A 26,399-nucleotide genomic window follows, 5' to 3' on the forward strand; every position below is an offset into this window, starting at 1 on the left:
GCTTAGATGAGCACTGGTCATTCAAGGGTTAACGAACAAGCCGTCAACCAGCCATTTTCCCAGCCCAGCCAGGCTCAGGGAACCAGTTAGTCTGTAAGACCAGAAACCCCTCAGACAATCTGTTCAGGCCAGTTCTGTTCAGAATTCCCCTCTGCCCAGGAAAGAGCAGGAGAGCTTGGAAAGGCCAAACACCAAGCAGCAGTGCTTAATTTGGGCCAGGGTTTGCCAGGGCTCAACCCTGGCACCTCTAGGCCGGGCCGTTCCTCGCCCCGGCACCTCTAGGCCGGGCTGTTCCTCGCCCCGGCACCTCTGGGCTTGGCACATCAGTTATGAAAGTAAAAAAGTTACTTGAGCCCCGGCACCTCTTTCATTACAAATTAAGCACTGCCAAGCAGGATGTCACCATTGCCACCCTCCAGCATTTGCGTCTTAAGAGAGCCTCATGAACCCACTGCTCCTCCTTGCCACCCTAGCCCCACTGCCAACATACATTCTGAAGACCAGAGGAAGGCCTCCATAGGTCCCCACTGGGCCACGGACCACACTAGGACAGCCACTAGTTTTGCAAATATGTTAACCTTTGACAGAGCGAACACACAAAAGCATCTTAGTTTGTTTGCTTCAAACTCCCTTCTTCCCACCTCCAAGAATATCCTCCAGCCAGAGTCTCAGGCCTTATCGATACTGGGAATTAGCCCCAATCTCAGGAACTGACTGCCCGTGTGGGCCTCAGCCAATGCCCACTGAAATCAGTGGGAGACTTTCCACTGCTTTGGAATAATGGATCAGGACCCACGGGCTGAGATTAGGGTGATCATCATGTGAAGATCCACTTACTTGAGTTTACATGGGGGGATGGCAAAGTTGGACAAAGCTAAATAGGGAAGGATGGAAGGATATGCAATAAAAAAAAAGAAATAGGAATTAATAATGGAAATCAGGGTGTAACCTACACTGTGGGAGGAGCATGGTCTAGAAAGTTTATAGCAGGTGAACGAGGCGCCAGGAGAACTGCTGTGATGGGGGCATTAGACAGGCACATGATAAGGCAGATGCATGACCTTAAAGAAGTCACTTAACCTCTCTAAGCCTCAGTTTCCCATCCATAAAACAGGGATTCTAACACTCACCTCCTCCCTGTGGAGAAGCTTAATTAATGTTTACACAGCCCTGTGAGATGGTTATAGGAGAACTGCTATGGCCCTGCAGAAACTATTATTAAAATAATAGAAAACACGGGGCCAGTCTCTGATCTCCTCTGGGAATGGGCAAGAGCCACCTGTGGGAGAAGCCAATCTGCCAACCAAGTGGCCAGGACATAATATTTATCACACGAGCAATGGGGAGCCTTGTGCTAGCTCACATGTCGCACGGGTCTAGCACTGGCTGTGATGAAACACGGCCATATGTCCAGCTAACTTTATAGGCCCAGAGAAATGCGGCCACCCAGCTCAGCAGATTCCTGAGGGAGTTTCTTCAGAGCCTGCTCTTGAGCACTCATTGATTTTTTACCATTGGGCAGTTTCTTTCTCTCTCTCAAGATGAAGAATTAACACAATTACTAGTGAGCAAAGCAGTGCTGCAGCCTGCGATAAGGGTGTATGTAGCCCTGGGCTGCAGAGATGGGGGCATCCATCCAGTCCCATTTTCATGGCCAGACCAGTCTTACGAGTTACACTTGGATGGGTCTCACGATATCTCGGGGACCGATTCTCCATACCCGGTGGTAGCCTCAGACTCTTTAGAGGAGAAGGGAATGAAGCAGCCTCAGGAATTCAAGGGATTGCTCACTCTATTCTCTGTGCATGGTGCTGCATTTCATTGCACGTCCGTGTATCACTGCGCCTTCCCCTTAGTGCCTGGCGTGGCCTCTTATTGGAGGGTGGAATGTTACTCCAGAAGGCCCATTACAGATGATCTGTGAACTCTATGCCAAGTGTTGATTGAGATAATTGGGACCCAATTAAAATACCCTGCCGCTCTGTACGAGGCTGCGCCATGAAGATCAGACAGGGACGGGGCGTCTCTTTTTTACAGTGTCATCGATCAAGCGCGACTGCCCTGTGGAATCATGTTGGAACAGGGAGTGAAAGCCTAGCCCCAGACATCAATGACAAGATTCCCCTTGATTTCCGTGAGCTCCAAATGTCATCAAGGGTCTTCAGAGCTACAGGAGTGTGACCTACCCAGATCCCTTCAAATAATTCTATGGGAACTCAAAGGCTCCTCCTTGGCCCAGAGATTCATGTGGCCCCCTAAAGTCTGGGCAGGAGATGCTGGGAACAATGAAGGGGAGAAAACCCAATGCATAAAATAAGGATGTTTACTTCCTGCCTTGCCCCAGTAGCCTAAAGAACAAATCCCATTCAAATAGCAACCAATTCTTCTTTCCCTTGCTGCCCAGGTCTTAAAGGCCTGATTGCCAGAGGCCCCTTAACTCCAGTGCAAATCAGCGGGATTAGCGGGTGCTCGGCTGTGCAGAAAATCCAGCACAGCCTGCTCTTATAGCACATTTTCAATTGCCATCAACCCTCTGGGCAGCTGTGGGGGCTTCCAAATCCATTTCTTCTTGCTAGGATGACATTAGGGGCAAAATTCCAAGTGGAGGGAGAGGGCACCTGTCAGCCTCTGTGAGGAGCACACGCTTGTGTCACAGGGGTCCGTGGCCAGTGGCCTGGCATGACTGGGGACTCAGCCAGCAGGAGAGCAGGACTCGAGGGCAAGGCTGAGAGGACGTCTTGGGGAGAGCTCTGGCTGCAAGATGGAGTTTCGCTTCTTTTCAGACAATTTCTTTGCCACTGGGTGCCTTTCTCTGGGTTAGTCCCCAGACTAGCATTGGTCCATCTCAGGTACAGACCTGCCTAATACAAAAGTAAATTCAGCACAGACAGGTCGAGGCCTTCAGGTGGGAGGCTGTCCTGTATTCCCTCTGCCCTCCGCCAATCCTTCTCTTGGTGGCAGGAGAATTGGCAATCCAGGGAGCACAGAGGGGTAGGAACCAGATGGGGGACAGGCTCCTCTTTGGGGAACACAACTGGGACTATGTCCTTGTGGTTAACCTTGGTGGAGGGTCGAATGGTTGGAACAGATGGGCGTGTGGAAGCTGTGGAACCTGAACTACAAGCATCGGGAAGCTGGCTGCTGATGATGGATAAGCGGGGGGCTGGCAGCAGATGGACCATCCAGAAAATCCATCTGAGTCCTAGGCATGCTGGGAGATAAAATCCTATGAAAAAGGGACCAAGAATCTCGGTCGTCCCAGGAGACAAAGGAGATCTGGAATCACAGGGAGAGTTGGATTTATCCTCTTTAAGGGCCTGATCCAAAGCCCACTGAAATCAAAGAATTAGATTCCTATCATGAGGATGATCTTACATTTCTATAGCAGCTTATCTCCTGAGGGATCTCAAAGCACTTTGCGAACTTAAATCACTGTACAAACCATACACAGAAATCACTGTGCCCACCACTGAAATGCCGCCACCACTGGGGTGAAACACGACAACTGATTAACAGCACACAGGAACACTAAACAATACTTTCAGGATGAGAGCAGTGGAAACTGCAGGGAGTTGTAAGTTAAGGGTGACTTGATTACAATCTAATAGTAGCTACACAGGGAACAATTACTTGATAGGGGGCTCTTAGCACAAAATACAGGCTCTTTCCCTCTGTGTAGAAATTGAGCATCAAGGAAGGCCATGTAGATTAGACAGGTAATCAATGGTTCTTCAACACATAAACATAGAAAGCATGCAAATTAACATTAAAGGAAGGCGGGGGGGGGGGTTACACACACACAAATAATAATAATACCTGGCTCTAATACAGTACTTTTCATCCATAGATCTCAAAGCACTTTCCAAAAATGTTAAGCATTATTATCCCCATTTTACAGATGGGGATAATAATTTTACTGAAGCACAGAGCAGGGCCGTGACTTGCCCAGGGTCACCCACCAGGCCAGTGGCAGAGCCTGGGCTAGAACCCAGGTCTGCTTAGTCCCAGTCTATGCCTTGGACACTAGGCCAGATCTTATTTTCTGTCTTTTTGAATGGTTTTGCTGGGTTGAGCGACTGACCCCACTCCCACCAAAGCCAATGGATGTCTTTCCCCGGATTTTAATGGGGGTTGGACTTGGCCTCCATAGCATGAGCCAAAGCCCACTGAAGTCAAGGGGAGTCCTTCCAGTGGCTTCACTGGGCTATGGATCCACCCCATAGAGAAAGACTAAAATAGACAAGGTACTCCTGCCGTGCAGAATTCTTGTCACCCGCAGGCCATGGGTACGTAATGTGTTTGGATGGCTGAGTCAAATCCCAATTGATTATTTATTCTCTCACCTTGGTAAAGGCAGGTGAGTCGATTTTGCTCCTCGGCTGGTTTAATTCTGCACGACTGCTTTAACCTACCAGCACCCCGGCTCATGCCACTATGTCATTGGCACAGAGCTCAGGTTGAACCGCTTGCCTTGAGGCACACCTGAGGAACACACCAACGTGCAAGGGGCCCACGCCCTCTGTCAGGGTTTATCGCTCACACAGGCAATGCCCAGCACAGGAGGATATCGCTCAGCTTGTTACCCGAGGAGTCATCCTGCAGTGGTATCAGAGCACTCGCCACAAACACTAGGGCCACGCTGCTGCTAATCACCCAGGATGGCTCAACTTTGCTCAAGCCAAGTTATGTAACCCTCTTACATCAGCCAGGCGTTGTGCTGCTGCAGTGGGAGGAGAACCCACGGCTCCTCTGCTCAGGTTTGGTTTCATCCCCTGGGCAGTCCGTGGAAATACACCGCACTGGTCTGTCCAGTCTACGTGGCACGGGCAGCTCCTCCCACTAACCTCGGGAGCAGCAGGAATTCAAGAGCTGAAAGTCCCTTATGTCCCCTGGGGCTCGGATTAGCAGCCCTCTGTTCAGACACAAGCTCTTCGGGTCACTGGTTGATACCTTTGGCAAACCCTGGTCCCCTTGTCTTTTGGGGCCTGGAGGGAGAGCACAGGGGGAGGGTGCAGGCAGAACAATCTTCCCCACAGGTAGCGCCTTGCCTAGCTAAGGGGCATAAAGGAGCGAGAGCTGGCAGGCTTCATCCCCAGGCTTGAGGGCAGATTTGCAGGATGCTGGAGCAGGATCCTACAGGACTGGATGGAGTTTTAGATTTTGACCTTCACACCCAAGCCCCATCCATCTCTCCCTTTCTTTACCTCCTGATGCATGACCAACCTGCCCACTCCCCACGCAAGCTGCCATCCTAATCACTGTGACCGTGCTGGCCAGAGCAGGGCTCCCACCCAGGGACGTCACATCTCTCCAGCTATGGCTGTCCACAGGCTGGTAGTTTAACCTATTGCCCGACAGCGGAATGTGTCTTTATTTTTAACCACTTCCCTTTAAGCACTAATGGGGAGGTTGCCCGCACAATTGTGGACCCTCAGGGGGCGCTCGGCTGGGATACAGCCTCTTGTCGCCTCCGACCAGCCGTTTGTCCTGCTATTGCTGACAAGAATTAAATAAAAAGCTTTTCGTTTAAACCGAGAAGTGGGGACAAACTGGAACCAGAAACCCACGCGGTTCTGAGCTTTGCTGCTTAGTCAAAGCTCTACTGGGGAGACAACCAAGCCCTCTGGTTGTTTTCACTGATCCACAAAGAGGCAAAAAGGCTTCCAAAACAGGGTCCAGTGTACTCCACACTCCTACACCTTCCCAGGGGCCAAAACCTCCAGCATCCCTCCCTGGACCACTTCTGTGACTCAGTTATGTGCCGCCACCATGGAACTAGGCAGCACGTTGAAAACGGAAAGGTTGCAAACAGCATGAACAAACTCGTCTGTCAAACTCAACAGCACAAGGGGCACCGTGCCGTGGGTATCAGTCACTCCCATATTTAAGTCAGCCATAGACTCAGTAAGTAACCTAAGTCAGTAGTTTAATACATAAAAATTCAGCTGCCATAGAATTTCCCAGCTGGAGCAGAAGCCAGGGGCCTGGCTGCAGCATTAGGCCCATTGTAAATTCCAGTTGGGTGTCACCCTACCAGGGACAGTGGCATCCTGGGAGAGGCAGGGGTTCCCCAGCTGAAGGGCAGCAGCAGCATGGGGAGAGCCCCAGGACCACTCATGCAGAAGACAGAAGCCACTTCCTGGGTGGAGAGAGCTGGAGCCTAGGCTGAGACTATCCTTAGGGTCCACATCTCCTCATTTCCCATTAGAAGCCAGCCCTGCTTTCCTCTATTGATGCTTTCCTTGACATTTGGTTTGCTCATGCTGCCAGATTAAGGGCAGATCAAAGGATCTCGCTGAGATAACAACCTCCTCCCCCCCCCCCCCATTGTGCAAGGCAAATCAAACACCATAGTATCAAGCCAGACACCTTCTGAGTCTTATCCACTGCCCCCCCTGGATGCAACCGTGGGAATCTACATCCTATTATGCTGCTAATTGTGGCCACATGACGTAAGGAATGAGGAGTATCAGGAAGAGGTACATACAGCAAGACCAAATTACATCAGAGGCTGGATTCCGTCTGGGCCAGTCATCGTCCGTCTCTCTGTCCTTCTTCCCATCCTTATCTCCAGTTCTCCACTGGTATTGACTGGGGGGAAAGTCCCTAGAAGAACAATATCCCTTGGGCTTGCCTAATTTTCTCTTCCTCCTTCCTCCATTCCCTTGCAATCCCTCACCGGCCCCCTCCCGCCATCCTGCACTTCTAGCAAATCCTCCCCCGCCCCCAGCTTTGCTCTCCCGCCCATTCCTCCTTTCTCCCCTCCCCCCCCATCACTGCCCCATCTGGCAGTCCCCCCAGCTCTCACTCACCCCATGCACCTGGGTTGGGGTAACACATGGAGGTGGAAGGAGACAACACGTGCTCCCCATCCCCCTGGGAGGCCAGGAGTTCTTTCTTTCTTCCCCTGGCTTTGCAGCTCCATTCGGCTGCTTGCAACAAAGCCGGAGGTGATGGAAGTTGGTGGAAGAAGAAAAAGAACCCATATGAGAGAGGCTTGAGGTGGTTCCTAGGCAGCCGGAGGTGGAGAGGGAACACTGGGACCAGCCAAGACAAACCTCCGTCTGCGTCTAAAAACCCACAACACCTCTTCCAGATCTCAGTGCACAAAGCGCACCACTGGGGCATTGGGCAGGCTGGTCTTTGGGCTCTAGCTTCCCGACAGGCAGAGGCAGCATGATGTAAGGAATTCACTGCAACACATGGGGAAAGAGGAAGGCCAATGCAAGAGCAGCATGACTGGAGAGCACTTTCCCCCTTTATGATTATGGCATATCCATGCAAAACATGCTAGCAGAAGGGACGCCTTTTTGCTCATCCAGCCTGCAGGCAAAACGAGTTGGTTTTGTCAATGTGTTCCTAGTCGGTGGCTAACTGCCAGCTGATGCAAACCAGACAGAAACCTCTGATTTCATGAACGAGAGCCTGAGATGGACATAGGATCCCTGCAGTCCAGGCCCCCAAAGCTGTTACGCTGAGCACGCAAGCCCCTTAGCAGGTGTACGCACAGTGAACAAACATGAATGAACACTGGGCAACGTTCTACTCTCAGCAACCTCAGAGCCGTGTGTTTTCATAGCACTTTCAAAGCGCCAGGAGCCAAATTCTTCCCTCAGTTACACCGTGCAAATCCACCGGAGCTGCCTGACCATACACGAGAGCAGAAGCCAGTTCCCAGCACTTTGCAGAAAGCTGTAAAACACATTAGCGAATTACACAGTACCCTGTAACGTAAGAATTGTTCTCCATTTTGCAGATGGGGTAATCAAGGTGCAGGGAGGTCAGGGGACTTGCCCAAGGTCACAGAGTGAGTCAGTGGCAGAGCCAGGGATTAGAGCTTCAGCAACAGGCATTATTCACACACTAGGGGGCGGAGCAATGCTTCAGAGGGAGGCAGGGACCTTAGTAAAGAGCAAGGGTGATATACCAGCATCTGTCAAAGCTAATTCTCTTCTGGGTCCCTTTGCTCTACCTGCCTGGTGCCTCGCTGCTACTCCTCAAGCAGGTTTCTGGATCTTCTGGTTGACTGGGATCGAAGACCTGACACCCGTTCCTCCTCCTTATTCCCAGGCTCTGTCTGAACCATTGGCCACAGCAGGTTCCTCACAATCATAGCAACTGAGCCACAACACACTTGGGAAGCCAGTGATGGAGCAAGGTCAGTGAAACAGGAGGTTTCTCCTCCTTTTTATCTTTATTGTTGCTGTTGGAGTTGTCCTTCCTTAACTCAGGCGGGGAGGTTGCAGACTCACTGACAGGTGCATTCGCTAGCTCTGTTATGGAACAAGACATGCTAAAACGGTCTGTTATGCCTCTCGTTGACCCCGGTCCTGGGGTAACTGCATGGACTGCAGTGGCGTTCCTCCTGACTTACACCCGAATGAGGTGAGAATCAGGATCTCAGGGCCTGGTTCTCCATTGCCCTGCACCACGTGTAGCTATTTACATGTGCAAAGTGAGTTTAAAACCCTGCCTGGGATGGGAGTGAGAGGGTTCTGATTTGCTAGTGTTTCCCAGCCATTTTGCTCAGGTGTGAATGACTCCAAGGGGTCGCTGATTCTGCGATAGAGCTTTCCAGGAGTTTGCAAGGATTGTCAGTTTCATTCAGAGACTCCCCACACGGGGGTGCTCTGCTCAAGAACATCGTTGCCACCTGGCCTGCCATTATCTATTTATCGCAGGTATGGAGAAACAGGCAATAGCCAGGAGAGGTAAAGCGTTAACTAGCCACATTTCATTGGGATAAATGAAAGCTCATGGGGCCAGCATCTGATCTCAGTCATGCAAGTGGAAATCCAGAGTAACGCACTCAAGGCAAAGGGGGGATTGATCCTGTTTCCATGGGCTGCCAATCCTGCTCCTCCAGTGAAGGCAGAGTCACTCTGGATTTACCCTAGTGACTGAAATCACCATCTGGCTCAGTGCCCGGTTTTTGGTTCATTTGTGTCAGTGTAGAGGGACTTCCAAACTGTCAGGCTGAGGGTTTTACCAAGGAGGTTTTTCCCCAGTACCTGGAGCACTTCGCTATCCCCTCTAGGTTCTTCCACCACCTCTCTAACAACCTGTATCTTGGGCCTGGTCTACACTACGACTTTAATTTGGATTTAGCTGCGTTAATCCGAATTAACCCTTCACCCGTCCACACTACAGAGCCAGTTAATTCGAATTAAAGGGCACTTAAAATCGATTTCTGTACTCCACCTCGACGAGCGGAGTAGCTCCAAAATCGATTTTGTTAATTCGAATTAGGGTTAGTGTGGACGCACACCACCGAATTAATGTGGTTAAATTAATGGGGTAGTGTGGCCGCACACCACCGAATTAATGTGGTTAAAAACCGAATTAATGTGCTTAGTGTGGCCGCGCACAATCGAATTTATACAACCTGTTTCCCAAATTCGAATTATCTAAATTCGGATTAATCCTGTAGTGTAGACATACCCTTGGTCTCTTACTTCACTCCCATCTCTCTTGCAAAAGCAGTGACTAAAGGGAGACACAGCCACCTGCCAGTCCTTAAAGGGTGTTAACACCAGAGACAGAGGAATTACTGAGGGTGATACCAGGGAGCATAATTTAGAGTGGGAGGAAATTAATAAAGGGGGAATTTAGGCTGAATATCAGGAAGTGAGATGGATCAGGCTGGGCAATATTCTCCCAGGAGAAGAGGGGAAGCTCCATGGCTCCAGGCATTAAAACTTAGACCGGACACAGCACTAGAAAAGTGTTGTACTTAAAAGCAACAAGAAGCCACGTCTGCAGAGTTTTCGTCACATACAGATCACAGCTTTGCTAAATGCCACTCGATAAAGTCAGGCTCCGCTACTTAAACACAATAAGGTCAATGGAATGGAACCAAAGCAATGTTGTACATGCCCAGATTAGCAGTGGGCGGCTCTCTCTGAAGGCTTGGAGGCTGAGTGCTCCGGTTGGACGAGCACTCTTGTTATTCAAGTGCCAGCAACGTGCTCTGGGGATAGATTTTCACCTGGTGTAACACTGGCATTGATCTATTGCAGCCAGTGGAGCTGTGACAGTTTGCACCGGCTGAGGATCTGCCCAAAGGAGCCTACAGTCTAAGGCCTCCATCCTGCAACATGCTTCTTGCACCCCTCGTACTTTAATGGGGGTCTGCCCGAATCTGGGGCTCGGCTACCTGGAACTCAGGATCAGGGCTTAAGGAACAAATCCAGAGAAGACAGGATACGCTGGGAAACCCAGCGTATCCTGTCCCTGTTATCAGGTGCTATTGAGCACCCTGCAAAACCCTCCTTTCTGCAGCCTCAGCCCTTCGACTCCCCCCCCACCAGCACATTCTGGCTCCCCTTACCTGGTGGAAGGGGTGCTTGGTATTAGGCCACTAGACCTTCTCCTCCACACAAGGGTCAAGGATCTTCTTCAGTGGGCAAATCCCCAGATCCCTCCGGGAACTTCTGGCTGGCAGGGCCGTTCGTCCCTTATCCCCCTGCCAAAGGGGAGCTGCTTCCACTCACAGCCAGAAACGCAGGGAGAGGCTGGCCTGGCTCGCAGCATTTCTGGTTCCAGGCCTGGAATGGAAAACAACGTTATTGGGACACGTAGGAACCTCAGGGAAGGTTCCGTCGGGCATACGGGCAAAGATCTGGATGCTGGTCCAAGGATGGCCCCCAGCCTCAGTTGACATAGGAAGGTTCTGAGTGAACTGGGGGGGTTGTTCTTTCCTAACTCCAGTCAATCTGTTTTGTCAAAGCGGCTCCCACATTGCAGCCAACGTGAAGCAAATCCTTTTGGATGCCATGGCATGTAATTAACCTGTGGCACTCACTGCTGCGGGGCAATTAGCCAGGGTTTCATAGGAAGGAGGAAGCAGGGAAATGAATAAGAATAGTATGTGCAATGGCATTAAATGACAAGGGCTATTAATCCCTCATGCTGCAGGGCAGGAGCCACTTTTTCATGATGCCCCCATGCGATAATTTGATATCTGTCCCCGGAGCAATTTTGAATGCTTGGCTATTTGCTTTTCCCTCCTTCCTTCTCCGTGCTGTATCCCGCACACCCAGGGTCATTGTCTTCACATAAATCACCATTCCAAACACAAACAATAACAGCTTGAAGACAATGCAGGGCAGGGTGATTAGGTTAGGAATCAAGGCTCACTCTGGGAAGGGTAATAGTAGAGGCCTGTTCTCACCACACCCTGCCTCTGTTTGTGATCAAGGCTGGAGTGAGACTCAAGTCTTCCCTGAGCAGGGGCAGGCTGGGGCTTTCCTGCATGGCTCACGCAGGGCCGCCCTAGGACTTGTCTTCTCTGCCAGACGCCTGTGTGGGCAGCGTCCCATGTGATGTGGCCACTCATCCACAATGAACTTATTCCACGCAGGCTCCCAGAACAATCCAGGTACTTGCATGAGCCCACCACTGTAGTATCCAAACACATCACATGCATCAGGGAATTTCTCCCCACAACACCCCTGGCATGCAGGGAAGTATCATGAGATGGGAAACTGAGGCACTGAGCGATTAAATGACTTGTGCAAGATCACACTGGGAGTCTGTGGCACAGTTAAGAACTGATCCCAGCTCTCCTGCATCCCACTTCGGTGCCTTCACTACATGACTATCTAACAGCTGTTAGACTGTACCAACTACAGGTCCACAGGGGGACAGAGAAGCAGACAGTATTTGTGCATGTGGATTCCGATGCCTCAACATTATCAGCCACTAAGGCCCTGTTATTGCTGCTGCAATGGGAGTTTTAGATTCGCCTGATTTAGATCACTTGTCAGTGGAAGATAGGATGTGTTTCTTACAGATCCACCCTAGCAAGATGCGCTCCCAGCACCATAAATTACCCTCGGTTCTTTGTGCCTCTCAATGGATTTATTAGCCACTGTAAAACACATCCAGCATTAATCATCCACACCATTTAACCCAACAGCTCCTCCTCACTCCCTCCACCACACCGTCCCGCTCCCGGCTTTGCCCACCCTGTTTTGGGGTCCTTGCTCAAAGCCAACTACGCCGGGCCAGTCATTGCAAGCTAACTAGATTGATGACTCAAGCTAATGCCCAGGCTGTTGCATTGCTAGGAAGCTCCGCACACACCTGCTGAAGTTGCGCCACAGCGGAAGATCCACACACGGGAGTCTCTTAATTATTATTCCATTTTCAGTTGATATCGGCAATAATGATCTTGGTGACAAACGTTGCCTGGGGATTAGCAGCCACAGCACCTGGGGCGACCAGCGCCACCCAGCAGGCCTTGAACCCTCGAAATTAGTGCTTAGCTAGTGCGTTAGAGGCACATGCTGCACCCGACGGCTTAGGTGCATAAGCCCCACAAAGCAGCATCGTTCTGGTTCTGCTGTAGCAATGAGGGGTGGAGGGACAGGTCAGAGAGAGGGAGTGCCAGGGACTCCCAGCCCCTGAGCTGCATGGCAGCGCGTTCCTCAGCAGCGTGTGGAGCGGTATTGGGGACAGGTCAGGGAGGCAGAAGAGGCTTGGCCAGTACGTCAGCATCTATGCGGATTCAGTGACCAAATTCTCATGGGCGGGGTGGGCTCAGCAGGCCTGGGGCGGCTACACCGATGCTCCACCCTTTGCCCCAGTGGTGGGGATCAGGGCCCTGCTCCAGCAAAGCACTGAAGCGTGTACTTAACTTGAAGTCCACATGTCTCGTTGAAGTCAATGGGACTATTCACGTGCCTACGTGCTTTGTAGGACCGAAACACAGGTGCAAGGGACCAGGATTTGGCTCAAACGTCATTAAGTCAAATATCTGATCCAGTGTCAACAGTTTGAAAACTTCCTCCTCCGCCCACCCCCCCAGATTTATTAGAACAATCAGTGGGAACCTGCATTGGCTGGCTCCTGAGCATTTTGAAATCAGAGTCCTGGTTTCAATGAACTAGCTGAGCAAACCGCACCATATAATCAAACCCAACCTCCCTGCCTACCCACTGGCCAGCTCCATGCTGCAGCAGGGCTCCATAGCCTGGCATAGTGAAAGCTTATTATTTTAACACAGTTATCACTTGAATGTGTAAGGCTTTTCCTGTTCCTGCTTGCCAGCTAGGGTGCATTGGAGCCAGCCTGCAGAGAGCCAGCCTAGAGTAAGGTGCGGGGAGTTATACTTCTCTGTTATAGGGAGCAGCCTGCTTTGTCTCTCTCTGTTTTTTTGGATTCTTGGGTGTTATCGTTCTGAGTTCTAAAAAATAGAGCCCTGTTATGTTTCAACTTCCAGTAAGAATATTTTACGCTTTTATCTAACTTCTCTGTGAGTATGCCAGGAAAACAACACATGGGACTGCGATGCCACAGCATGGTGCATGCAGGGATGTTATAGCCCCAGAAGAGCCTGTAATGTGAATGGTTGGGGGGCAACCTGAACTATTAAAAAGAAAAAAGTGTAAAAGTCATTGTACCATGATGGGGTGACATCTCCAACCCTGGCCCTGAGGGTGAGGGGAGTAAAATCCCTGGTGTATGGGACCAGGCAGAGTCCCTGTCACACCACAACCCCCCTCCAGTATTTGGGAGCTTTGCGCACACTGCCGCAGGGGCACAGGGCTGTGCTCGGGGTAGCTGAAGCCTGACCCTACCCCTGCTCGGCCAGCTCTAGTATGTTTACATGATACGGCTGGGTACCTTGCCTCTTCCCAAAGGAACGTATTTCATAACCCACCTCCCCCACTCCACTTCAAAACCCTCTGCCATCTGACAAATACTCTTGGGAACAGCAGCAGGGCCCAGTCTCCCAGACGATACGCCCCGAGCCTCGTGTTTCATTCCAGCACTGCTCTTGGGAACGTTGTGATGCCTGCAAGTTTTCATGGGCCAAAGCCCCAACCAAATCCCCCGGGGGCATCCCATTCGCTGTCATGGTGCCTTACTCTCAGTCTGCCTCCTTTAGTAGGCACTGACGCCAAGGGGCTGTCTCCCACACAACGCTACAAAACAGGAGACGCCTGTGAAAGACTGTGGGACTTCTCAGCTGGGAAATCACAGGTCTGGGAGCTATTTATCCCTAACGCAGGCTTCAGCAGGCCGGAATGTGCACAGCATCCCCTGTGCTCGCCATTAAAACGCTTGACTAGACTCTCTGTTTGGGAATGCCAGCAGCGTTGTTACAGGCTCGTCTTTGTAGGAGAGACCATACCCCATCCAGCAGTCAAGACATAGAGCAGGTCCCTTTGTCTGCTAACGTCACTGTAGGAATGCCCATGCAGGAGTTTTAAGTAACTCATTGATCGCGGGCTGTGGTGACGTAGAGCCCAAGGGCAAAAGAACAAGCCCCTAGCATCAGGGGGTAGCCGTGTTAGTCTGTATCTACAAAAACAACAAGGAGTCTGGTGGCACCTTAAAGACTAACAGATGTATTTGGGCATAAGCTTTCGTGAGTAAAAACTTCACTAAAGGAGAATCTCTGTTATTAGCAGTCTATGCCCTATGCCACAGCACTGGTCTGATTCTCTCCAGCAGAGGGCAGTGATAGGAATCCACCTTACCTAATTTGTTACAAGAGATTTTCAGGCAGGATCCTAAAATGTATTTACTAACCCTGGAGGCCTCAACCAAGTCAGATCCCCCTTGTACCGGGCACTGTACAGATACAGAGCAAAGGACAGCTCCTTCCCTAAACAGCTTCTGATCTCAAAGAGGCAATGATGCACATTCACACAGTAACTGTTTTAAAGCACACAGTGATTCAGTGCAGAGACTATTACACACAAGCCTCTGGAGCACCTGGTTCTCCCAGCGGTAGGCAAAGCTGCTTTGTTAATTGCAGGCAACAACTTGTCTTAAATAGAAAAAATAAAACACATCCTGCCCTCCAATGGCCTAAACTAGCACACAACAGATCCCCAGGAGACTTCTCTTGTCACTTACAAATCAGTGGCTTTCTAGCTACAGACAGCAGGGCAAGCGTTTCCATTCTAGCTCCTCTCCACCCTGGGGGTGGTTGCTAAGCCCTTCTGTTTATGGCCAATTAGCCACAGCTGAGGCCGTGCAGCTTTCTGGCTGTGAGTGGGTGTGGGGAACACCTGGGCGCAAGCAGGCAAAACACACGTACAGAGGCACATTTGGAACTTCTTGGGTGTAATTGTGATCTCGACTCATACCAGGGTAACGTCCTGGATTTCACAGGCATTGGTCCAGAGCTACATCAATGCGAGATCAGACTCAAGCCCTGAGCATGCAAAGCTCATTGTTAACTGGGTCACACTCAGCCTGGAGCGAGTGGGTGAAACTCCTGCCACCTCAGGTTTAAGCCAGAGCTGGATTTGGCCCATGGAGTTCGGTCACCCACGTGCCTCTGTGGAATTTCTTTCACGGCAACACAGAAGATAAAGTTGGCAGGTGAAATGTGCTTCCCTCCCCCCCCCCCCGTGCTAGCTCTCCTAGAGCAGGGACTTGAAACATTCCCATCAGTGTCCACCATGTACTCACGATCTTCCAGAAAGACAGCTACACTCTGAGCAAAGATAGGGACCGACAAATGGGGGAAGTCTTTAAAAATCCTCATAATGCTGTGTTCATAGCGCGCACTTCCTCCCAAAGCATTAATCAACTACAGACACTTCCCCCCCTGTTGAAATGCAGCCACCTCTGGGGGTGGAATGCATCAGCCCTTGGCAATACACCAGCACTCAGCAACGCACAACAGTTTCGGACAGGAAGTGAAGCCCCAGCTGGACCTGCAGGGGATAGTTTAGTAGGCAGCCTGGCCTTACCTAAACTGGGATTTGGCCAGGACATCTGCAATGAGCACAAGTTGTCAGGACCCCAGTTTTACATCTCATTTCAAAGATGGCCCTTCCAGCAGCAGAGCAGCTACTGTCTCAGAGCTGCAGTATCAGGGGGTAGCCGAGTTAGTCTGTATCCACAAAAACAACATGGAGTCCGGTGGCACCTTAAAGACTAACAGAGCTGCAGTGTTCTCCTGAGGTACATGCCTGGAGAGATCAGCCACAGGAGATCCTGAGCTTCTCTATAGTTCTCCAAGGTGAGCAAATCACCTCACCCCTGAGACAGAAGCACACCACCCTCCATGAGCCCAACAGGCTTTCTGCAGTAAGTTTCCCCTTTCAGCAACAGGGGATACTCAGTCTGATTGGGCCCCTGATTTCCCTTGGAAAGGCTCCCTTGTCCCTTCCAAGTACTGGCCAGCCCCCATCCTGGTTAACTTGTGCAGCTGATGAGCTGACAACTCAAGGCTGCACAAATGCAGAGTTTCCAAACTGGCACAGTGGCAGGTATCCCAACAGAGCCTGCGCTGGGGTTTTCCAACATGACTTTGTAACTGGGTGGCTTGGCGAAGGGAGAACCAAGGAGCCAACTTTCCCACAGGCTGCCAGATGCCATGTCGGGCCCAACTTAGTGCCTCTCATGATGCCTCCAGCACGTTGCATGCTGGGATGGCTCTGCACAAGTGGAAAGTCAGTAACCGAGCAGTAGTAAGTAAAGGAAACTGCAGATAAACCCCTGATCATTTGTTGTAAGAATGGGTCGAAATAACAGCTAGGGACGGGCGGGGGGGGAGAGGGGGTGTTTGGAGTGGGGAGAAGCAGATCGGGGAGTGCAGCTCTGTGGGCAAAGCTTGGTTCATTTTTTAACCCTGAAGTTTCTATTTCATCTTTCACATTTCCCATGTAGTAACAGCCCTGCGTGTCAGCCCCTGCAATACAGGCCCCGGGAGGGGACTTCTTGCAAGGGAATTTCAGTGACGATTGCCTCGCAGCATTTTACTTCCGTCTTCTCAGAGCCCCTTTGCCCTCCCTATGGCTCCGGCCGCTGGCAGAGCTCTCCCAGAAGTTTGAGTCCAATGCAGCCATGCCAGTTAGGGACCCGCACAGGCTAGGGCAGAGCCCAGACATTGGTGAGAAAGTTAAACATGGTTTATAAAGCCGGCTGCATGGCGCGCGGTTCTCCTTCACTTACACTGGATTGTGCCCATTGACTTCAGTGGACTTTTGCTTGATTTGCAAGCGTGAGCTCAGTATAAGAACTCAGGTTCCCAATCCCAGGCACAGGGAAAGCATTTGAGCCCTGCACTGACCTTTGATTCCCACAGCAGGGCACCACTGGAAGAAGGTGCAGGTGTTTTTTACTATTGGGCTCAAGGACACAGCCTGAATCGGTTTCTGTCTGGAAGGGCAGTGTATTTACAGAGGGGTGTGCCCCAGACTGGCCTACACGCTGCTTTCACAAACAACCTCTCCAAAAGGAGTTTGTTATTCCCAGTAGCCTCTGACATGCAATTAGCACATGTGAACTCTCCAGCTGACTTACGAGTCATGCATACAAATCAGAGAAGGCAGTGTTGCCTAATGGGTAGAGTACTGTGCAGGGACCTGGGTTCTGTCCCCAGCTCTGCTACTGGATTGTTGTATGACCTTAGGCAAGTCATTTCACTGCCCTCTGCCTCAGTTTCCCCACCTGTAAAATGGGGATAAAGTTGCTTTCCAAATGAAAAGCGCTAGGTAAGAGCTAGGAATTGTTAGGAGTCACTGGTGCTTCCTTTCAGTCAGGGAGTCTGTCTAACATGTGTGTAACTAGTTAGCAGTTAGAAACCCTGAGCTCCTCCTGTGAGCTAAGCCAGGGAACTGCTTTAAATTGTATTGGCAGCAGAATCTTTTTTATTTGGGGGAAGATGGGCAATGCGCCAAAAGCAAACCTTACCAAGAGGGGGAGGAGACAGACAGCTGTTCAGTTTATGGCGACTTCAGCGCCAAAATCCCGCTGGTCTTACTGAGTATGTCTATACTACACACTACAGGCTCTGACTCAGGTTTGAGCCCATGCCCCCCTTCTGTCCACACACAAATCAGTCTGAGTTGGTCCGCAAGCACTCAGGGCCCAGATCCTAGGACCCTGCTGGGGGATGGGTAAGAACCTGAGTCCGGCTGTGACTTGGGTCCAAGCCCTGTCATTCTGCAGTCTGGATGCAGCTCAAGCCACAGACCCGAGTCAGAAGGGCTGCGTAGTGCCGTATACAGACGCATTAGCACGGCTGTGATACCCAGGTCCAGCACTTGTAAGCCCAGGTTTACAATGCAGCGTGGACACTCAAGTGCAGGCTTGGAAACACGGAGGCCACAAGCCTGGGTCCCGCAGACCTGGGATTACAATGCAGTGTAGACTCTGCTGGCTCTTTCCTGAGCTTCAACATAAGTAGATAAGGGGAGCAGGATCTGTCCGTAGCCACTCCAGTCTGCTGCCCATGTGTGCAGCATGAGGCTCGATGGGCGGCCACTGGAAAAGTCCAGATTCTAGAGTAAAGTAGAGGCTGATGGTGCTTGCGGCAGGCTGGAGTGACGCTGACACCACTCGGAGGCCTGCACTGCGCTCGGGTGCTTGAAGGGGTAACTTGGCACAGTTTTAATGCCTGGCCACCCAGCCACGCTGACCCAGTTGTCAGACCCCCCTGCCTGTGCTCCACAGCCAGGCTGTTTGTTACCCTAGTGCTGAGACTCCAGGGAAGATACCAACACGACCTGGTTTGGAACTAGGGAGTGCCAGGCCCATAACAGTGCGTGCGAACACGTGGGTCTCACATAGCCTGGCAGGAGTTGTGCCATGTATCTGCTGCCCTCTGACACCTGACCCAAGGACAGCAGGTGTTTGCTGGGATCCTGCGACAGGATCACACTCACCTCCTGATGAGCACTCAGAATTCTGTGCTACTGTCAGACCGGCACAGCCTCCTCCCGGCCACACCACGTCAGTGCTCTACTTATTGCAGCCTGTCTGGGGAGCTCGGAAATGCCTTCCCACCGGAGGGCAATCCCGCTGGGTGGAAACGCTGAGACCATTTAGTTCCTACTCTTGCTGTAAGATCCAGAGGTGGGGTGGGGGGCTCCCGAGCTGCTGTGGTTTGGGTTTGTTGACCGGCTCAGCCTCAAGGCTCCCTCACCTGTAGGTTTTCACACACACCTGGCTTTTCTGCCAGGCCTGGGAAAGTAATTGCTGAACCAGCTGTTTTGGTGAAAGAGAGGAAAGCGAGTGTCTGTCTAACACTCTAAAGTAGCGGCTTTTCAACCTGGAGTCCGCAGACCCCTTGGAGACCGCAGACTATGTCTAAGATTTGCAAAGGGGTCCGCACCTCCAGTCGAAAATGGTGAGGGGTCTGCAAATGAAAAAAGGTTGAAATGCATTGCTGTAAAGGAGCAGACATTACAGGATCAGACTGTTATGGAATCCCAAAGCTCAGTGATCCCAGAGGCCCCGAATAAGAGGCTGATCACTGATATTGACTAGCTGTCTGAAGAGCCGAACAGCCTAGAAATCTCCATCTCGGTGTGGGAAGGGAGTTTCTTGGCCTGAGCTAAGCGTATTTGGCCTAGTGGAGGCTGCCCCTCTTGTTTCCTTTTCTCCTTTCCCTGGAATCTGGTGCCTTGTTTCTTGAAAGATCCCAGTGTTCATGGGCACCGTTGTGTTCCTGGCAGGCCACTGACCTTTCTGGTAGCTCCTAGCCAGTGCTTCCTACCTCCCCGTCCCATGCCCTCCTTCCCAGGACCCTGCCTCTGCCCTGCCCTCTGGTGCTGAGATATCCCATTAGCTCTGTAATGCCTCTGAATTGACACCCTCTGGCCCTGTGCCCTCTAAGCTGTTCTAGCTAAAATAGAACAGTGAATGATCTCGCAACCACAACAAAATGCTTTTCTCTCGTGCCCTCCGTAAAATCCACAGGGACCTTAACAACAACACTCAGTTTATGTGATCAGCAGCTAAGAACAATTTAAAGCAACAGCTCTTGGGTATTTCCTTTGTTTACTTATAAACTCCAGAGTGGACAAAAGGTCTGGTGCAAAGCTCATCTTTTTACCCAGATGTTTGGAAGTGGGAGGAGTGATTGGCTGGTGGAATTGTCATTATTTCGATTATCACAGCTCACAGGAGCTCTGTGTGATAGTCCCTACTAGAAGAGGGCAGGGGAGGGGTGGTATTTGAGTTTTTAAGTTGCCTGGGTCATTGGGGATGGGCTATCTTGACTATTGCTAAGTAATGCTGTCCTTAGGATATTATTTGTGGTGTACTTTTGACGTTATTAAGGGCACCGAGAGTGTAGGGATAGTGGCTGCATTTAATACTTGTGCAAATCTAAATAAACAGACACAGGCCCAAAGCAAACTCCAGATCTGAACAGCCCTGAATTTAGGAGCGTTCCAAACCCCTCCCTTTAGTTCCAGACAAGGAGCTGAACCCAACCCCCTCCAGCTTTGGAGCATTCCAAATCCAGATCTGGACTGGAATTTGACGTCCTGAGCCAAGCTCCATTCCAGCTCTCTAGTGTGACTCAGCGGGAGTGCTCACAGTCCGACTCACGGAGCTCACAGACCAAGAGACAAACAGGCAGAGGTTAGGGGGGAGGGTTAGAATCCATCAGCAGAGTTGTCAAGGGGCGTCTGGGCCACATCCTGGCAAAATAAAGTTAAATTCAGCTAAATTAGGGAGCTCTTAGTTTTGGCGAGGCTGTAGGTCAGTCTTCCCGCGGGACCCTGCTGCAGAGCAGTAAGGTCCTTGCAGATGCGCCTGGCAAGAGCATTCCCTGCACAAGGGCAATGTGGAAGAAGCCACAGGGACATGGGGAGGTGAGCTCTACAGTGGAGGGGCAGGAGTACAGCATAGTCCGGCTCCCACTGTCAAGATTACAACTGGGATTTACCAGTTCATAAGCCATTTTCCATCTCAATGGGCTGGAAATGGCCTGGTGACAAAAGGAGCAAATACATTGTTTTAAATGATTACTCCTATCCTTTGCCCTTGGACAATCAGGCTGGGTTACCCAACCAGGGAGAGGAACCTTGGTCATCCATAGGTCTGTGTTCACGTCTTGCAGTCACACACAAACCCTAGGCCCCATGGCTTTAATTCTGCAGAGGTTAACCTGGTTTTGAATTCCACTGTGGCTGCCAATTTATTCCAGCAGGGGAAGCTGTTGCATTACTTGTAAATCTAGCATGCTCTTTGCGGTAGAAAGAAGCTGACACAATCTTGTAGTTGCATGAAAAGACCAGTTGGTGGGACTCAGTATTCATTGTCTGTCAGCTGGGAACTTGAAAACTCAGTGCATCTAATTTCAGTGCATTTGTCCTGGACTTTAGTCCAGAGGTTCTACAGGGGCCCAGGGATAACTGCTTTGTATATTCGGAGAGCTAATAATCCTTAGAGGTCCTTTCATCCTCAAGCACATTACAACTATTCAGTGATTAAAGCATTTCAGCACCCTGGGGCCACACGGGATTTTTAGTATCATCGGATGGACAAGAAAGGCTGAGAGTATGTTTACGCTGCCAAAACAAGGAGTTAAAACTTGGCTTAGCAGCTCGCGTTCAACCCCAGGCTCCACTACATGCTTGTACTTGAGCTTGTAAAGGAGAGGAGAGGAGCTAACTCGAGTCTCTCGGTCTTTGCTGCTATTTTAACCCGAGCTAGCTAACCCCAGGTAAGAACGCAGCATTTTTTGCATTGTAGACAAACCCTAAAAGAGATTCATTCTTCGGCGGCCGGTCCTTCACTCCGAGAGGGACTGAGGGACCCGCCGCCGAATTGCCACCGAAAACCCGGATGTGCCGTCCCTTTCCCTTGGCTGCCCCAAGCACCTGCTTCCTGTGCTGGTGGCTGGAGCCGGCCCTGAACACAACACTCACTGGACACTACACTTTGCAAACAGCATGGCTGGGTTTCTACCCTCATCCTTGTCCCAGAGTGACACACGGAGCGCCAGGAGGGGGCAGTGACAGCAGGTGCAGCTGGGAAGTTAGGAACAGCTGTGGGAGAGCTGGAGTGACCCAATCCCAGCTGCTCCAAACAGCTCCCTCCAGGCAGTCACCTAATGTCACAAGTCAAACAGGTAATCCAGGTTGCCCCAGGAAAACCATGAATCAGAAGCACTACCAAATGGCAGGGAGTACATTTCTTATGTGAACTATACAGGGGTTACATGTGCTTTCCAGCAGGAGCCAGAGGGCCACGGGCTTTCAAGCAACTAAAAAGGACCTGGCTGATAGAGTGGGGCATGGAGCGAGTTTACTGCCCCAGGAATGTTTTTGGGATATTGGAAAATTTTCCTGTCCCTAATCGGGATGAAAGGTAAAATCTGGAAAATTTTCATGAACCAAAGAAAGGTCGGTTCAGGTCAATCAAGATGTTTCATTTCAATTCAGACTGTTTAAAAAACATGTTTTTTTATTCTGATTAGTTTGTTTCTAAATGAGACAGTTTTTCAATTAAAAAAACCCAGAATTGCTCATTTTGAAAATGTTTTGAAACTATTTTTTGTCGAAATTTTTCTCAAGTTGAAAAACAAAAGTTGAAATGGACCCCTTCCCACCAGCTGTTTGGGGTTTGGATGAATCAGCATTTTCAGATAAAACCGGTTCATTGGAAAATGCCTGACTAGCTCCACTTGCTAACACTGGAATGAGGGGTATTATTGCAAACACTGGCTGTGTGGATCAGAACCAAAACCCCACAGCAGAGCACCCCTGAACTTGGGGGAAATGTGGATCTGAACTTGGAGGCTTAGGTCCATAACAAAATGGCTATTAAAGTGTTTTGGTTACTAAGCCCAACCCATGAGGAAATCATCTCATAGCTACTGCCTCAAACCCTTCTCCGGTTAATCACGGTGTTCCCACACACCCAGCCATTCTTGGGTCATTTCCCATCATCCTCTTCTATGAGAATGGGCTCCACAAACCCAACCCAAACCTTGGTTATGGGAAGATAGAAAGCAAACCCTCTCTGAATGGTCTTGATCCGTGCAGGTTTATGTTTCGCCTCACTCAAGCATCCCGCATTTCTTTGCAAATGCTCCAGGAAGAGCCAAATGGAGCTTCATCCCTCTCTCCTACTGCCAGAATTTTGCTTGGCTGAGGCCTGGTCTACACTACGGGATTAATTCGGATTTAGCAGCGTTAATCCGAATTAACCCTTCACCCGTCCACACTACAGAGCCAGTTAATTCGAATTAAAGGGCCCTTTAAATCGATTTCTGTACTCCACCTCGACGAACGGAGTAGAGCCTAAATCGATTTTGTTAATTCGAATTAGGGTTAGTGTGGCCGCACACCACCGAATTACTGTGTTTAAGTTAATGGGGTAGTGTGGCCGCACACCACCGAATTAATGTGGTTAAAAACCGAATTAAGGTGCTTAGTGTGGCCGCGCACAATCGAATTTATACAACCTGTTTCCCAAATTCGAATTATCTAAATTCGGATTAATCCTGTAGTGTAGACATACCCTGAGTCACAATATTCAAAAGACTCAAGGTGCCAGAGTTCACTGCTGGGACTCAGATCTGCCTGAGGGGACTTAGGGCAGAATCCAAGTTCTGTTTGCAGGCGATGGACTCACTGTGCAGCTAGTCACGAAAGCCCTGTATAATTCATAGAGGAAGATGAGGGAGGTCGTGGTACAAATATGGCTAATAAATTGCCACTGGAAGACCCCTTTTTACTGGTGGTTCCACCCCTGCGTATACCTCCTTTTCTGGAAGTTCCCAAGGATGGAGCTCCCTGAATCCGTTAATACCACCAGAGCCACAAACCCAAAGGAACAGGCAGATCACACAGGGCTTGCAGCACAAGCATGACAAAAGAATTGGGAGGGGTTTTCCCTTTGGAATATGCGGGGCATTTTGGCCACTCATTTCAATCCTGCGGTAATCAATTCCTGGAAATATCACATGCACGGAAGTGGCACTTTCAGGCACATCCACACACAGCAGAGTAACAGGCAAGTCAGAATAGGGTAGTATCCCTTTAAATAGTTTGTGACCCTTCACCGCATTCTGTGTTTTAGAAGCCACCAGAAACTAACCAGAGCTGCCGTGTCTCTAGGCCGCATTTCTGTAGGAAATCCGCCATAAGGCACAAGGCACTTGCTTGAATGTCTGGATAAATCTTTCCACTGATCTGCTAGTGGCAGGATGGTAAGGAGCTGCAGTGACATGTTTGATACCAGTTCTTTGGTATCAATTGACACTCTATGGGGCTCACAAATTACTTAAAGGGATACTACCCTATTCCTACACACCCATGTTTCATCACCCTCTGGGTTATTAAGGGTGAAAAATCCTCATGTCTCACTCAGGAACACAGTGTTTGGAAGCAAGTTTCATTTGTCCAAAAGAAACTGGGCTCAGACTGCACCCAGAGTTCAGGAGTATTCAGGTGACGGGGTTTGGTTAAGCCCACTACAAAGACAGTGATGGGAATTCAGAGCTGGGCTGGGATTTTGAGCACCCAAATTTCAGGGGTGCCGGAATCAGGTTTTTGGTTTGGATCCATCTCTATTAAAAATAACAATTGTGCTTTGCACTTCTGGAGTGTTTTCCGTACAAGGATCTCAGTGCGCTTTACAGACATTAATTACTTAAGCATCACAGCAGCACTGCAAGTTAGGACAGGATTATTGTCTCCAGGGAGCACTCTCTCCATTTTACAGAATGGGAAACTGAGGCACAGAGCGGTAAAGACCAATGTGTTCAAAAGTGCCATTGATTTGGGGTGCCTTCGTTTCTGGATGTCCCATTTGGGACATCTAGGGCCTGATTTTCAGAGGAGCTGAACCTCCCAAGTTTATGTGAAATCAGAGCTGTGGGGCTGTGAGACTCAGACCCATGGGGTCTCAAGCTGGGAACCCAAAACCTGAGGCACCAAAAACCAGCAATCGCTTTTGAAAAGGTGGCTGCAAATGACTTCTCCAAAGCCACACACTGAGTGAACAGCAGAGCCAGGAACAGAGGCAAGGTGTCCTGATTATTTATTTGTTGGTCCATTCCAAGGTATCACATGGTTCTCTTTGTCCATGGCTTCCTGTGCTTTGTCAAACTGTGATCACATGGAGTTTCACCTATCAGCTTCATAGCGTAGGACGATCTTGTCACCCCTCTAGCAAGCGGGCTAAAGGACCTCCATTCAGCAAAGATGGAATGTCAGGCAGGTCATAGCTCAACGATTCCTCTCAGCAGCAGGTTCCTGTGGGGCAGAGTCCCCCAGGCTGGAAGCAGAATGGGGAAGGAGGCAGTCAGTCAGGAGGGACTGGACTACACGGTGGCTTTCAGTTGTCCTAGTGGAGGAGTCACTGGTTTGGGTTTTCTGGCAACTTAGAATTGGTTTTGTTTCTTGTTCATAAAAACTGCTATCTGTAGAGGAAAAGAGAAAACCTGTTAGCAAGCTCACCCTGGGGCCAAACACTGAGCAGATGGCCCAAACCCACTGAATAATGGTGAAAAGAAGAGGGAATGCATCAGAGAAGCTAGAGTCCAGCATGTGGTCCCACAATGAAGGACGAGGTATCGGATTTTCAACGGATATGCCGCTTGGTGATGGAGATTTTCAAAGCACTCTAGGGGATTTAGACTCATGCCCTCCATTAATCTTAATGGAAGATGTGTTTAAATCCCCCAGACAGCTCTGAAAATCTCAACCAGCATTAACCAAACAGCTAAAGATGGCAGTCTTAACTGGATCATGGACACACAGTTTAGCAGACATGTAACAGATGCAAAAGATTAAAAAGTGGCCCCAATTCTGAATTTGTAATTATTGAGGGCACAGATGCTACCACTTAGACACCTATTGATTGCACCCCCATGTTGGGTCATTAGGTGGGAGCCTCTCTGCTGGGAATTAACTGCACGCAGAAACCTGCACCCACAGTTACGAAGGTCAAACTGATACCTTTTTAGAAATCAGGGTTTAGGTCCCAACCTGTGAACTTAGCTTCCATTTAGGCATCTTCCAGTACGGATGTGCAAATAGGCTTGACCCAAACCTTCAGCCAGAACTGGAACCAAACCTTTCTTAATGTATAGAGGCAAACCCGGAGACTCTCCCCCCATCACTCGCACACAATTTCCTTTGTCCTTCCCAATCCCAGCCAGCGCTAGAGGTGGACATGCCAAAATGCCACCAAAAAGGGCTGGTTTTGTAAGACTCTCAACCCAAGTTTGCAAACCCAAGAGCTCTGGATAAAAGCCCAGGCATCTGGGGTGGGACTTGCAGTCTGGCTTAATGCTGCATTCATTGAGATCAATGGTAAATCTCCGGTTGATTTCAATAGAAGCAGAGCTAGGTCAAGGTTGGGGGCTTCTGAAGCTCCCACCCAGGGGTACGCACTAGGAATCTGACCTCAGAAGGGTCTGAGTTTGTTCAGGTTATGGAGCAGCCAGAACTTCAACTCCCACCCACCCAGCATGAGAAACACTAAGAAATTAATTAACTCAAGCAACTCCTCCACCCAAGATCTCTGTGGGCTGGCAAGTTCCTGTCTTGTGTATAAATGAAGAAATACTGATCTTAGCTGGGCTCCTGTTCTTCAGATGGACAATATGTTGAGCACATATTTAAGCGCTTCAGTTCCCCCAGTCTCCCCATGCTGAGGGATATATGGTTCTAGGGCTA

The 26,399-nt window shown here is 50.1% G+C and overlaps 1 protein-coding gene across 1 annotated transcript in view; it reads right to left on the minus strand.

The window, feature by feature from the left end:
- Positions 1 to 26,399, minus strand: part of USH1G (USH1 protein network component sans) — a 79,473-nt gene that overhangs the window by 37,681 nt on the left and 15,393 nt on the right. The window lies entirely within an intron of this gene.

This window comes from Terrapene carolina, unplaced genomic scaffold, assembly GCF_002925995.2.
Source record: "Terrapene carolina triunguis isolate 2854851 unplaced genomic scaffold, T_m_triunguis-2.0 Scaffold192, whole genome shotgun sequence".
NCBI lineage: Eukaryota > Metazoa > Chordata > Testudines > Emydidae > Terrapene > Terrapene triunguis.